This window comes from Hakea prostrata, chromosome 2 (genome assembly GCF_041222555.1).
Source record: "Hakea prostrata isolate BN-2017 chromosome 2, UWA_Hpros_2, whole genome shotgun sequence".
NCBI classification, from domain to species: Eukaryota; Viridiplantae; Streptophyta; class Magnoliopsida; order Proteales; family Proteaceae; genus Hakea; species Hakea prostrata.
This window is the reverse complement of record NC_142601.1, coordinates 43,286,909-43,301,182: the sequence shown is the minus strand read 5'-3', so window position 1 is coordinate 43,301,182 and position 14,274 is coordinate 43,286,909. Positions and strand designations below refer to the sequence as shown.

Genomic DNA, 14,274 nt, shown 5'->3' with positions numbered 1-14,274 from the left:
CTCCGGGAGGAATGGGGTTCAAGAGAATGGAAGACTATAATTCAACATTGTTATTGAAGCAAGGATGAAGGATACTAGCACAACCTAATGCTTTGTGGATTCGTGTCCTAAAAGCAATATACTTCAGGAATCAGTCTCTTTTCGATCCTAAAGTAAGTGCAAAGAAATGATCATGGATTTGGAATAGTTTTGTGACTATAATTCCTCAATTAAAGACAATGGTGAAACGCAAAGTCGGACTGGAACACAAACCTCTTTCTGGTTTGATTCATGGTTACCAACACAAATGCTGGGTCCGACATCAACACAAGACTTCACATGGTCACGACAAGCAACTGTCGCAGAAGTTCTCAATAATTCCCAAAGCATCAACAGAGAGATATCCTCAACTCATCTCAACATTACTTCTGTTCTTCTGATACCAATAACCCTGTCGGACCATGACGATTCATGGTCCTCTTTGCTTTCTCCAAATGGAGAATTCACGGTTAAAAAAGCCTTTTGTGAGATAATCAAACGACACTTTCTTATCTGGGGAACTTTTCTTTGGAGTGGTGGAAATTATTGAAGTAGACCTATAACAATGTAGCATGCCGTTAACACCGTTTTGGTCCACAATTCTTTTTCCACACTTTTGCATTGTTTAACATAACCCTAACTCTCTCCATCAATGTCCTATTCATGTACTTTGCCACTCCATTTTGTTGTGGAATATGCATAACCGTATGATATCATACAATTCCTACCTCCTTGCAAAAATTACCAAATTCATCTTGTGCATATTTCTTTCTATTATTCGTCCTTAAAATTTTGATGCTCTTACATGTCATACCCCACCTAGCCGGATCCGGTCATACCCATGGGGGTGATACACCGCAAGACCTAGGTTCAATGACAATTCCATACAACATATGATATAATATAATCAAACGGATAAGAATAAATCAAGTTCAAGTATTAAATTATCAAATCTAAAATAATGATTACAACGGACAAAAACCTCAATTCAAAAACTAAACATCAGAATTACAAGAAAGAAAGAAAGTCTACAGTCTGCAACGAAAAATATTCTAAGTAAAGATCTAAAAGAAGGCTCCATGAACAATCATGACACGAATAAGAAGCGTCATGTGCATCCACTTCTTCTCCGATCATGCCTTCCTAGTAACCACCTGACAAGGGTTCCTCAATGGAATTGGGGTCCTCATAGCCTGTAGAGAAGTCTAAAGAACAAACAAAAACAAAGGAATGAGTTCACAGAACTCAATGAGGTTAACTAACATCCATGTCATATATTCATCTCATTTTCCACAACATATTCATAAGATAATCATGTAATTAATAACATAAATAAACTAATGCATGAAAATGATATGATGTTCCTAACTCTATCATGTAGTCTCTAAGGTAGACATGCATTAAGTATAAACATCAATCTCCTTTGAGCGGTCTTAGTCACTCTCCCTCAACAAAAGACGTCTATTGGGTTCTCCGTGGTTGTTGAGTAAAGTCCTGTCGGACCATGGTTGGGGTATAGGCCACCATTCTCTCATATCACCTTTTGGTATGAGATTTGGCGTGTGTCAAGGATATTTCTAAGCCTAATGCAAGGTCTTACGGTCTCGTACTACATGTGGTCCGAATATCTCTTTTCATGCCTTGTGCCCTTTTGGTTCGATACCTTTCCACCTAAGAATGAAATCCTCAACGGGAGACATCTGTTGGATCCCTTCCTTAACCCAATGGTTATCCACATATAATGGATATGATGCTCTCTATGTCCTCTCATGGTATGGTTACCAGTCTTAAGCGCCCAAGAGCCCTTATCTATTATATGCAACCGTAATTTTCTATGATGTTAGTGGGCCTGTTCGATATCCAGGACCCATCCACTAGCATCATGGGTTAACTGGCTTCAATACCCCTACCGGAAGGGTAGTAGTATTCTTAAGGATTCCTAGCCCAACACTTTTAGACACATATCAATCATGTATTTTAATTTATATGCAATCACATAGGGTCACTAGGGTAATGGGCAAACCCACAACCCTAGTTTGTAACATATGATAAAAGGAGTAATCTAATTTACATCATCCATATATTCTCATATCAATAATTTAATACTTAAAAATAAAAGAAAAACTCATTCCATCCAATCTCATCCATCTTATACATTCTCATATCAATAATATAAGATTTAAAAGTAAAGAGTAATACCCAAACAATAAACTTTACATTCCGTTCGCGCAAAGTGACACACAAGCATATCATAATAGATAGAAATTCACAGCAATTCAACAATAGAATTTAAAATAGCAACAATTAATTATATAAAACATGGTTAGTCATTCCTCAGCTTTCACTTTGATAATTTCTTCAAAGTCCAAAATTCACTCCCACAAGTTGGTGACTAAAAAACAATAAACCTATTCATGTAAGAGGATTAATAAATATAAATTAGAAGTTAATTTGGGTTCAAAAGATATCCTAAAATCTTCCCACCAAAACATAATCCTAACCACTAGTTTAAAAAGAGTAGTTCTCAACCTCAATCGTGAATGATAACTATTTTGCCACCGATTCGAAGTCGAATGAAAATGGAACTTTGGGAAAGTCTAATTGGCAGCAATAGGGTTCTAAGAGTACCTTTGTCACACTCCACCCGCCGGTATCGGTTCCACCCGACAACCTGTGGATGCGATCTGTCACAAGATCCACGGTCTTACCATCAATAATAATAAATGCAAGAAATAGAAAATCACGATCAAGAGCAAGTTAAAATAATTAATAAAAAATGATTACAGGAGTCCAAATACTCCAAGAACAAATCAAATCAAAGAATCAAATCAAAATAATCAAGTTAAAAAATTATCGAGTTCAGTGAAAGCGATAAAATAAACTAAATAAGTGTCTTTCCAGTAGCTTTCTCTAAAGCCAAGGTCTTCTCTTCTAAAACAACAAGAAAGGGGTTCTCCAATTCTTCTTCAAGGACTTTTCAATATGTCAGGCAATCTGCCTTCTTCTGCCGTCAATGGGTGTTGTAAGTGCATTTCAAGCATCCCCAGGAGGCTTCGTGGAATACATCTCCGTCTCCCACCACATCTTCTTCATAGATGTTGTTCCAGTCACACGGAACTTCTCCTGATTCCGTCGCACTACCATCTATACAATATAATATAACATACAAAGAAAGGAATGAGTTCTGACGTACTCAGTAAGGATAATACATTTCTCATACATATGACAACATATCAAGATAAGCATATATGAAATAAATGATATGCAAGAATATGAATGCTACTAAGATCTAACTATGCAAGTCTCTAGACAATTGACATGCTTTAAGATATAACACCAGCCCTCCTCTAGGTAGGTCTAGTCCCTCTGATCCCTCATGGACTGATTACTTCTGTTGGGATCCCGGGTAAAGGGGTTCAGTCCTCATCAAACAACCATGGCTAGGGTTTAAGTCAACATTGTCTTACCACGACCATTGGCATGAGTATTGACCATGTCGGGGTTTCTAATTCAATGCAAGGTCATACAATAACATACTACATGAAGTCTAGATATTTCCCCTATGGCACCAACCAACTCGGTTCTGTATCTTTCTCTACCTAGGAATGAGAACCCTCATGGATTGGGTACCGTTGTTGGACTTCATTCCCTAACCCTATGGTCATTCACATATTGTTGGGGCGGATGCTTTGATGACCCCTCCCGACTCCCTGGCACTCCTTGGATGTCCATGAGCCCAAATCTTAACATATGCAACCCTACCATTGCATGATCAACACTGGACCACTGAGTCTCTGCACGGACTGGTTACCGCTGTAGGATGAAATAGAGCCACATCACTATTATCATGGGTCACTAGCTTCAATTCCCCTACCGAAAGGGTAGTAACATGTAGGGTACCTAGCCATGCAATCTAGACTCCTTAGATATGTCATCCAACAATCATAATAGTGCTGGGGGCATCAGTGAGCATGTGTCCCATACCACGATCCTCTGATATCCCAAGCAAAGAATACCCAAATAGACACCCTTCCATCACAACTACATCACATCATCAACCATTATAACATAATTGATCAATTTATATCACAAAGTGATAAAGTATATAAAAACATCATTTACATCATACATTCAACTATAATTCAATGAATTATACAATTACAAAAAGTTATATGATCAACGAATAATGTAGGAACTAAACGATTCATCATATAGCATATCATCATATAGAAATAGGAAAGTGTGTCGTTACCTGTAAATTTGTAAAAGCTTACTAGAATGTAATTAAACTTCACCCACAACACTTCCAGCAAATTCAAAGAATACCTAAACATAAGGTTGCATGAATATATAGAAGACATAAGTCAAAATAGAGCAAAGACAAACTTCATAGAGCTACTATGACCCAACTAGTCGCTTGGGCCGGTCGGTTGGGTCAAACGACTGCCATAAGCGACCGCCCCTGTTACAGACAGTTTGCAAGTCTTAAATTTTGACTTTCGATCATCCGATTTTAATCCAATGTCGGGATGATTTAAGTTTGAATTTCATTCTTAAGAAGCCTATAACAAAGGTACGAAACAACAACCTAAAATTCTAAAGATTCATAATTCAACTCATCTCCTTTGATTAGATCCATCCTTTATTCGAATGCAAGGATCCATTTTTAGACAGGATCTACTCAAAAATCATTGATAGGGAATAGAACCAATACAACTTAATCACCACTAACAAAAGGGGAATAGATCCACACCATTCCAAAAGATGAGGGAAGAGAATGGAGTAAGTGAGGATCACTTACCTCTTCAAGATTCGCAAAACAAATGAAGGATTGCTTCTTCGCAATCCACGCTTCTCTCACCTTCCAGCACATGTTCTCTGCCTCCTAACCATCCACAACAGCCATCCCGAGTAAAATAACGAGTAAAAAGGTTGGGGTTTGCTATATATATGGAACATGGGGCAAATTAGGGCAAAACCACGCAAGCATACCTAGCGGTCACTTGGGGCGGTTGATTGGCTAATCAACCGCCTTAAGCAACCGCCCCCTAGTACTTTTTAATACTTGGGTGCTTTGCTCAAGGGGTTGATCCCCAACTCCAACCTAACTCTAAACAACATGTGGGAGAGGTCTTACCTTCAATCCGGACATCATCAAACACCTCTTGACTCTTATTGGAAATCCACTTTCCCATTAAGGAAGGTTCCTCATCAAGAGAATCCAGATCCATCGACTCAAGATATGGATCATGGACTTCAATCCGGATACTCCACAACTTATTCTGGCTTGACCTTCAGGTTATCAGACTTGCAATACGGATTCCGGGTTAGAAATACAAGGATTGTTACATCCCTCCCCCCTTAAAATAAATTTTGTCCCTGAAATTACAACATACCTGTAAGTCCAAAGAGATGGGGGTATTTGGTTCGCCTATCATCTTCTTTTTCCTAAGACACTTCCTCAAATGAATGATTCTTCCATCTAATCTTCACCAAAGGTATGGTTCGATTCCTTAACTGTTTATCCTTTTGGTCCAAAGTTTTTGCAGGTTCTTCATCATACGTCAAATCTGCACTCAAACCTTTTAGTTCATGTTGGAGCAACTGTTCTGAGCTTGCTAAGCATTAAGGAAAGATGAAGGAAGGGCCAACCTGTAAGCTATTGGTCTAACCTTTTGAGTAATCTCAAAGGGTCCAATATATCTAGGGTTGAGCTTCCCTTTGATATTAAAGTATGACACCTTTTATAGGTGAGACCTTCAAAAATGCTCGCTCACCAACTTGAAATTCTAGATTTGACCTAACTTTTATCTGCATTGGACTTCTGTCGAGACTGAGCAAACCTTGATCCTTTCTCTAATCACATCCACCATAGTACCTGTGGTTTCAATTAGATAAGGGCCAAGAACACACTTTTCCCCAACTTTATCCCAATAAAGAGGAGTTCTACAAGTCCTTCCATACAAAGCTTTAAACGGGGCCATTCCAATTGTAGACTGGTAACTATTATTATAAGCAAACTCCACCAAGGCTAGGTGGTCATCCCAGTTACCACTCATATCAATGACACACGCCTGAAGCATGTCTTCCAGAATTTGTATGGTCCTTTTCGATTGTTTATCAGTTTGCGGATGATGACTAGTACTCAAATTCAACTGAGTTCTTAGGGTTTTTTGCAAACTATTCCAGAAATGAGAGGTGAACCTCGGATCTCTATCCGACACAATGCTAATAGGTACACCATGGAGTCTCACTGCATTAGCAACACACAGCCTGGCCAACTTGTCCATAGTATAGGTGATCTTCATCGGAATAAAGTGGGCCGATTTAGTTAGTTGGTCCACTACCACCCACACTGAGTCATTCCCTTTACTAGATCGGGGTAGACCTGTAACAAAACTCAAGGCAATATCTTCCCATTTCCAACTAGGTATAGGAAGAGGTTGCAAAAGACCAGATGAAGGCTACCTAACAGCTTTCACCTACTGACAAGTTCCACAAATGAAGTCTTCCATATCATTTTTCATGCCGGACCACCAGAAATATCCCTTAATATCTTGATACATCTTTACACTTCTTGGATGAATAGTGAAGATGGATTGATAGGCATCAGTCAAAATCTCAGTCCTGAGGTCTTCCTCAGCTGGAACACAAATTCTATCCCTGAAAACAAGAGCACCGTCAAAGGCTAGGGAGAAATCTGTCACTTCCTTAGTCTTCGAGGTAATTAGGTCAATCTTCTTTTTCAGTTCCGGATAAGTCAATTGCAAAGCAACAACTCTATCTCTCAGACTCGGTCTAACTGATACAGCTGACAAAACAACATTGGAACCTTCTGACATGATCTCAAGCCCAAATTCAATGATGGAGAACAACAAAGGCTTACTTAAAGATGTCAGATCTACACTTCCTCGATTGCTCTTTCTACTCAAAGCATCAACAATCACATTAGCTTTCCCTAGATGATACTGTATATCACAATCATAGTCGTTCACCAGTTCTAGCCATCTCCCCTGTCTCATATACAACTCCTTCTAGGTGAAGAAATACTTGAGACTTTTGTGGTCAGTGAAAATTGCTTCTCACCATACAAATAGTGACGCCAGATCTTCAGAGCAAAAACCACAGCAGCTAATTCCAAATCGGGAGTCGGATAGTTACGCTCGTAGTTCTTCAACTATCTTGAAGTATAAGCTACTATTTTACCATGCTGCATTAGCACATAGCCCAAACCAACCTTATAGGCATCCGTATACACTATCAAACCTCCAGAGTCATCTGGTATAGTCAATACTGGAGTGTTAGTCAACCTCTTTTTGAGTTCTTGAAAACTCTCTTTGCAGGCTTCATTCCACTCAAACTTGATTCCCTTCCTGGTAAGCTTCGTCATAGGAGTCGATAGTTTAGAGAAATTTTCAATAAAGTGCCTATAATAACCAGCCATACCCAGAAAACTTCGGATCTCGGTGACTGACTTGGACCTGTCCCCAATCTGCCACAACTTTCACCTTCATAGGATCAACTTTAATACCTTCAGCAGAAACATTTTGTCCCAAAAATATAACCATCCAAAAGTCACATTCACTGAATTTTGCATACAACTTCTTCTCTCTCAATCGTTGCAAGGCAAAAGTCAAATGCTCAACACGCTCTTTCTCGCTCTTTGAATATATCAGAATGTCATTGATGAACACTATAATAAATTTGTCTAGAACATCCTGAAATACTCGATTCATCAGATCCATGAATGTTGCTGGAGCATTAGTAAGACCAAATGGCATGACTCTGAATTCATAGTGCCCATATCTGGTCCTAAATGCCGTCCTATAGATATCACTAAATTTACTCTCAACCATGATATCCAGATCTCAGATCGATCTTTGAGAAAACAGCAGCACCTTTCAATTGATCGAATAAGTCATTGATCCTAGGAAGAGGATACTTATTCTTGATCGTTAACTTGTTCAATTCTCGGTAATCTATGTTTATCTACATACTACCGTCCTTCTTCTTCACGAACAACGAGGCTCCCCAAGGTGAAATACTGGGTTGAACAAACCCTTTGTCCAATAGTTCATTCAATTGGGTTTGGAGTTCTTTCAAGTCAGTTGGAGCCATTCGGTACGGAGCTTTCAAAACTGGGGCTGCTCCAAGAATTAGATCAATAGAAAACTCTAATTCCCTCTCTAGGGGTAAACCAGACAAATCATCAGGAAAAACATCTGGGAAATCCCTGACTACCCCAATATCAGACAACTGCTTCGTACATTTTGAAACATCTACAAAAGAGGAGAGTAGTCCAACATCTTTAGTCCATTCTCTGACTTTCACCGTCGCAGCAACAATCTTCTTACTCAGCTTCCTTTGGTTGCCTTGATATTCGAACGGAGAAGCATCTTTAGGATGGAACAACACTTTCCTTTCAGAACAAAGGATGACAGCTCCATGCTTTGTCAATCAATCCATTTCGAGTATCACATCAAAGTCTTTCATATCAAGCTTAACTAACCGAACTTCCAAAATTCTATCAGCTATAGTTATTGGACAAGACTCAACTACTTCATTTAATCTTACAACAGATCTAGTAAGAGGACTAATAACTAGTCCTCTTTTGAGTTTCATAAGTGTGACAAGAATACAATTCACAATTGAAGATGCAATGAATGAATGAGATGCTCCACTATCAAATAATACAAAAACAGAAGTAGACGATACTCGAATAATACCTGTCACCACATCATGATCTGTCTTGGATTTAGTACCAGTAACACTAAAAACTTTTCCTGCCTGAGCATTCTTAGCAGTCTTCGTCATAGCTGACACCTGAGGATTAGGTTTATGAGTGCAATTACAGGAGTAATGACCCGCCTTTCCATAGTTAAAGCAAGTAACATCCCTAATGCCAACGGGAGCTGCTGACGTAGGAACGATAGATCTTTGATTACTCATCACTGGAAGAGGATTAGCATACACCGGTCTTGTACCTTAACTTCCCACAGCAGGATGTACCAATCCAATGCTAGATCCATAGCTCGAGCCCAGAGCTAAAACCGAAGTAGCACCTTTATGTTGAAAAGAAGGTGTAGGATATGGAGCAGGCCTAGAGAATCTTCGGTTATGGTCCACCAGATTGTTCCGATTCGCTACTGATCTCTGGAGCTGATAATGCTCTCTCTCATTATCTTCCACTTTCTTGGTATTCTGCACCATCTAAGCATATCCCTCAATCGGCTGAATAGCAAGATAAGTCTTCAGCGATGGTCTTAAGCCCTTGAAGAAATTTTCGCCTTCTCAAGATCACCTCTTGATGCTTCAGGGGAAAAAAAGAACAACTCTTCAAGTTTCTACTGATACTCAAGGACTGTACTAGATCCCTAAATGAGATCCATGAATTTAGACTCCTTAGCATCTCTCATAGACTCAGGAAAATAGTTATTGCAGAAGGCCTCTTTGAAGATTTTCCAGGTAAGATTCTGATGTAATGCTTCCAAAATCGGCCGAGTAGTGCTCCACCAAGCATTAGCCTCATGCTGTAGTCTCTGTTTAGCACACAAGATCTTCTGAGCTTCATTACAATAGAGGTTGTGAATGAACTAGGTAGGGTAATAACAATTCAATCATTGACCATGGTTGGGGATTAGGGCCACACTATCTTCCACGACCATTCTCATGAGATTTGGCACGTGTCAGGGAACTTCCTAGCCCAATGCAAGAGGTCATTTATGTCATTTTGTCATCCTGGATTCGGATATCCTTCCTATGGCATTAGCCAACTCAGTCTGATATCCTCACCTATCTAGGAAAAGTCACAACCTATGACACCAACCAACTTGGACTACCTCCCTTAACCCTATGGTCATCTACATATAATAGGCAGGCTACCTTATATCCCCTCAACTACTACAATAGGCTATTGGGTGCCCATGAGCCCCTTATTATATGCAACTCTACCAGGAATGACTCGAGGTCTATTTGTGTCCTCTTACCTATTACAATAGGCTATTGGGTAACCACAACCTAACTGTTGTCATGAGTCACTTGGCTTTAATACCCTTGCCAAAAGGGTAATGGCATGATATGGTTTTCTAACCATGCATCTAGACACCTAGAACATATGCACATACATAGTCTATATAAAATGTAAGGTACCAAAAGCAAGGGGTGAACCCACAACTCTGGGTAGATTATCTAAGAATACATTATCCTTTCATTCGCATCATATCATCATAACTATAACTGAAAGTAAATAACAAGGTGACGAATAAAATATTAATTAATGTTACTACCCATACATGTATGCCCTACATGAAAGTTGCACAATCACACAACAAGCATGATAATCATGAGATAGAACAAAAATTAGATACATGAATACGTAGAATTGATCACCTATCACAGTGTTAGTATTCTTTAAGAAACCCAAATGTGAGTAATTGATAAGCCAAATGATCACCTACGACCTAGCAAAATCATGTAAAATAATTGAATTACAATTTGGAACCAAATTGAACAAAAATTGGACTTCGAATGAAGTCATTCGATCAGACTTAAGGAGGGCCGGGTTCAAAATCTACTAGGACCGGTTGATTACTCCCTAGGCTGCGAACAGCTTGGTCATCCTATTGCTTATCAAAACTCTCATTTGGGGGGGGGGGGGTTTAAAGCTTCAGTGGAACAATATTTATGCCCAAAATCACTATTCGAAACACCCAAAAAAGTCTCTGATCGTAACCCCCCCCCCCAAATTAGATAACAGAGAGTTGCTCACTGGCATCTCTGAGATGATGATTCAAAAACAAATGGGGAAAATATCATAAATCACCACTCATTGGGGTTAGAGACATGATGGGAAACATAAACAATCATTCAATTTCAACTAACCACTACAATCACCACCATCAGTGCTACCAACCATCTTAAATATTTCAAAAGAATAGTTGCAAAAAGTGTTTTAGAGGTTTCCTTATCTCAATATGCGATTATCTTTGTGATTTGCCCTTTGGCACCACCAATCTTGCAAAGACCCCAAAAGTTCCCAAGCTCTTATCCTCCAAGAACATAAAATATTCTTTTGAGAGACATAAGAATAGTAAGGGCTTCAAGACTCAAATTCTCGGAAATATCCTTTTTTGGGTGGGGGCGGTTAACTAATTGGACCAACCTTAGAGAGACCGCCTCTTCAACTTCTTCATCCAAATACGGTTTCCGTCGGGCTTTGGTCTGGAGACTCCTCTAAACATGCTTGACTAAATGGTAACATTTACCTAGGCATTCCAACCTCAATTTTTGTGCATGCCAAATCCACATTCCTAAGCCATTTGGGTTGGCTTTCTCTCTCCTTCCAAAATCATTTACGGTGGCCGGGTCATCTCCTATCTCGTCCGTGTCATAGGTTCAATTTCTGAACCCATCGCTTAAACTCGAATAAGCCAAAGTTGTTTTCTACTAGCACTTCGAGTTCTTGGATCAGAAACAAAGGGTTATCAGGTTAGGACTCTAGGGGATTTTGCAATTATTTTCTGTTCTTATTATAAAATCTCTTTTGTCCAAATCCCACAACACCCCCCCCCCAACAAAAAAAAAAGTGAATTTGTCCCTTATAGACCACTTTAGACTCAAGTTCAGTAAATATATCTGTCAGTTGATTTTTCTTGTTGGGATGAATGGCATATCAATATTTCCTTTTTGCTAGTTTGTTAATGATGAAGTGAAAAGTATTTTGGCATATGCTTTGTTGGTGAATGGAATGCTAAAGTCATTGTGAGTAGGTGTCTAAACGGATCAGATTCAAATCGTATAGTGGTAATACCATATCTGCATCCTATTATATTCGGATGGATTCGCCTATCGGTTTTCGGATGTATTCAATCGGTATCGGATGATAATCAAATAATTTTTTTCTTAAGTAAATTCTTGTAAATGGGCATGTATACAGATTAAATATAAGTTTTTGACTACCTGTTGACATCTTAAAAATTTTATTTGTGAGGCTAGGTTTGAAATTTAAGAATTTAGCAACTTTGGTAGTTATTTAGTAGAAAGTCTATAAAAATAGTAACATATCTCAAGTAAAAAAATTATAAAATTAAGAAAAATAAAACCAAATAAGTAACTTAATCTAATAATAATTAGTAAGAAAGGGGTATACCACATCTTCATCCTATTAGTAATCGGACGGATTCGGATACCACTAAATGAATGCGGATTCGAATTCGGGAGCGGATTTCGGTTATCCATTTACACCCCTAATTGTGAGATAAATGGCCAATAATGTAACATCAAAGAATCAGAATGAATGACAGGAAAAAATGTAGCTCCTTAAGTAGAAGTTGAATCTAAGCGAACTTTGTGGTAGTGGATGCAAATTGCTAAACATTTAGGTTAGGTGCTGGGTTGAGCAACAGTGGCTGGCTTATGAAAACTCCAATATATCAAATTGTGATCTGCCCAAAACCCTAAAACAAGGATTGAAATGCATAAAATAAAAGAAATGGCTCTTGAAGAATTTACTCCCTTCAAGCTTGAATCCCCAAATCTGTCATTCATCAAATATATCCTTACTCAAATACTCCACCCAACCTTGATTCTTTCTCCAAATCCTTCTTTGTTATTTTTATTATTATTTAATGTTCTTATGCTTTTTTATGTAAAGCTCTCAAAATCCTCTATTGAGGTGCACCCCAAGAAAAAAAAGACCCTTTATTAAGAAACAATTGCATGGCAAGCACTAGCTTTGGACTTCCTTCTATACCTTAGAATTGGTCATGTGTCGTGGGGGATGTACTAAAGCCAGTGGTGTTTTGAGTTCTCACCTACATGCTATATACATTTGAAGAACCAGTTAATATTAGAAAATTGAAGAAAATTGATAGACATAATAAGAAAGTGAAAATAGGACATTATTTTCAAGTAGCATCATCAGTAACATGTAAGACACACAAGAGAACAAGAATATAATTAAATCTCCAAATGCTATTCAAGTTATAGTCTTTGTCCAAACCAGTCCATTCTCATTTATCCAATGACATACTTCAACTAGTCCTGGGCCAAAACCTAGTAGCCTAAAAGCAATACTATTTGGATTCCACTTCGACGTATCATAGTGGCATGCCATTATGGCATGGTTAACTTTCATTTGAGCATGTATATCAACTGCATACACTTTTATATTCTGCAAAACATGGCAGTAATAGACTTGAAACAGAAATGGCATACTATGACATAAAACTGGTGGTTCTGAGATGTTTTCATGGATAACTTTCACAGTTCCAATTGTTACATTCTCATAAGATCCTTCAATGCTCTCAGTACCCCATACACGTATTTGGTGCCCCAATTCTTCGACAACAAAATCTATGAGATCCTCAGCAGAGGTCACACAAATTCTAAACTCACCTTGAACAGGGCTTTCTTTACATGTTTTGAGGCTTTCTTGAATATATTTGTCCATGTTTGACCCATCCACCACTCCAAAAAGCTTCTTCAGTTCCCCTATCTTGGTGGAGGAAAATGGAATTTTTGATGTGACAGATCGAGGTAAGAATGATTTGTATGAAATTGGGTCCCTTAGATCAGGAACGAGGATATGAGCTCCCCGTTTCACCATTGACTCTCGAAAATATGGCAATCCTCCTTGGCTGGCAATTGACAGGGGTATTTCATTTGGAACTTCATCATATTTCTCTTTAACATGATTCCACTTGGCTATTGGTGGTAGGGATGTGTAACTCATTGCTTTCTTCACCAAAGAATGTGTAGAACAAGCAACATTAGCCTGCTTACAGAACAAATGTAGGCTGGAAGCCAATTCATTTCTCTCTATGATTTCTATGTACATTGTTGCTTGTTGGAGGCTTAATGGAGAAGCCTTTGCAACTAACCAATGTGGAGGGAGTGGCTGACCAATATGATCTTCCCAATATTGTGAAAAGTCGATTGTATTAGCTTGAAAACCCTACAGTTTTATAGGATAAAAATAACACATCAGATAATAAAGGTAAAACATGAAGGCAATAACCATGTTAAACATAACAAACAAGGAAGAAAAAAATTTGTTTCTCTTACGCTCAAGAATGTTACCATCAGAAGGCCAAGCAACGAAATACAATGCCTCATGTTGAACTGAAGCAGAGAGTGGAAAGAGTCGAGACGATGGTTTTGTTGAATGCACTTTGGGTGGGGGTTGAATTTATATCGATAGAAAAATTCTATAGTACCACTAGAAAGTTAGGTGATAAAGAAAACAAAATGACTGGC

The 14,274-nt window shown here is 38.5% G+C and overlaps 1 pseudogene; it reads right to left on the bottom strand.

Moving 5' to 3' along the window:
• Window positions 1-12,994: 12,994 nt before the first annotated feature.
• Window positions 12,995-13,855, bottom strand: LOC149024403 (polygalacturonase-1 non-catalytic subunit beta pseudogene; annotated as a pseudogene).
• Window positions 13,856-14,274: the final 419 nt, after the last annotated feature.